Genomic DNA, 1,367 nt, shown 5'->3' with positions numbered 1-1,367 from the left:
GTGGTGGCGCACACCTGTAATCCCAGCTACTCAGGAGGCTGAGGCAGGAGAATTGCTTGAACCTGGGAGGTGGAGGTTGCAGTGAGCCGAGATCATACCACTGCACTCCAGCCTGGGCGACAGAGTGAGACTCCATCTGAAAAAATAACAATAATAATAAAATTTTAAAAAATAAAATAAATAGAAAAGATTATCTGTAGATTGGTGTGGACACTGGCTTGCAGGAACGTTGCCTTGTATTTCCCTTAGGAACAAGGGTTCAGTATTTGATGATTCAGTGTTTGCAGACACTTTATACGTCACTACCATGAACAACCACAATCCACCAGCTCTTACTTTCCTGTAAGGAAAATCCGATTCTTATCCCATTTTGGAGATGAGGAAATAGGGTTCTGTTTGTTTGCTGGTTTGTTTGTTTGTTTGTTTGTTTCTGAGATGGAGTCTCGCTCTGTCACACAGGCTGGAGTGCAGTGACGTAATCTCGGCCCACTACAAGCTCCACCTCCCGGGTTCAAGCAATTCTCCTGCCTCAGCCTCCCGAGTCGCTGGGATTACAAGCACCTGCCACACCTGGCTAATTTTTGTATTTTTAGTAGAGACGGGGTTTCACCGTGTTGGCCAGGCTGGTCTCAAACTCCTGACCTTGTGATCCACCCGCCTCGGCCTCCCAAAGTGTTGGGATTACAGGCGTGAGCCACCGCGCTCGGCCGAGGAAACAGGTTTGAATAGGTTCTGACCAGAGTCATACCACGGTTGTGCATATGTGACCTGAGAGGTAACCAGGACTATGCTCCCCATTTTACAGATGAGGCTGGAACCTGTCCTTACTCACACAGGCTTGGAGGGGCTAGTTCCATGCCAAGTTTGTGCTACACTCTGCTGGGGTTTCAGCGGAGAGCTACACTTGCTGAGGCCTCCTCGAACCTCAACCTGGCTGCAGCACTGGCCTGCCTTGCCACACCCACACACGAGCAGAGCCAGGCACATGTGCAAGGAATACCTAACATGGTTCTAGTGGGGCCTGGCGGGTTCAGCCTACCTAAGGCAGCAGGGTGTGAGGCATGAATGTGTAAACGAAACTTGGGTCTGAGTCCTGTCTGCAGCTCATATGACCTAACCTCTGGTATCCTAAGTGTGGGGCTAGTAGGCACCTGCACGCCCGTGGGGCTACGATAGGAGTCAATGGCACACAAGTAAAGCGCTTCACACCTGCTTCTTAATAAGCACTCAAAAACTGGCCACCGACCTAGTGCAGTGGCTCACATCTGTAATCCCAGCACTTTGGGAGACCAGGGTGGGAGGATCGCTTGAGCCAGGAGTTTGAGACCAGCCTGGGCAACGGAGTGAGACCCCACCTCTACAAAAAA

The sequence above is a fragment of the Mandrillus leucophaeus genome, unplaced genomic scaffold, assembly GCF_000951045.1.
Source record: "Mandrillus leucophaeus isolate KB7577 unplaced genomic scaffold, Mleu.le_1.0 Scaffold99, whole genome shotgun sequence".
Taxonomy (NCBI): domain Eukaryota; kingdom Metazoa; phylum Chordata; class Mammalia; order Primates; family Cercopithecidae; genus Mandrillus; species Mandrillus leucophaeus.
This window is presented reverse-complemented; position numbering follows the sequence as displayed.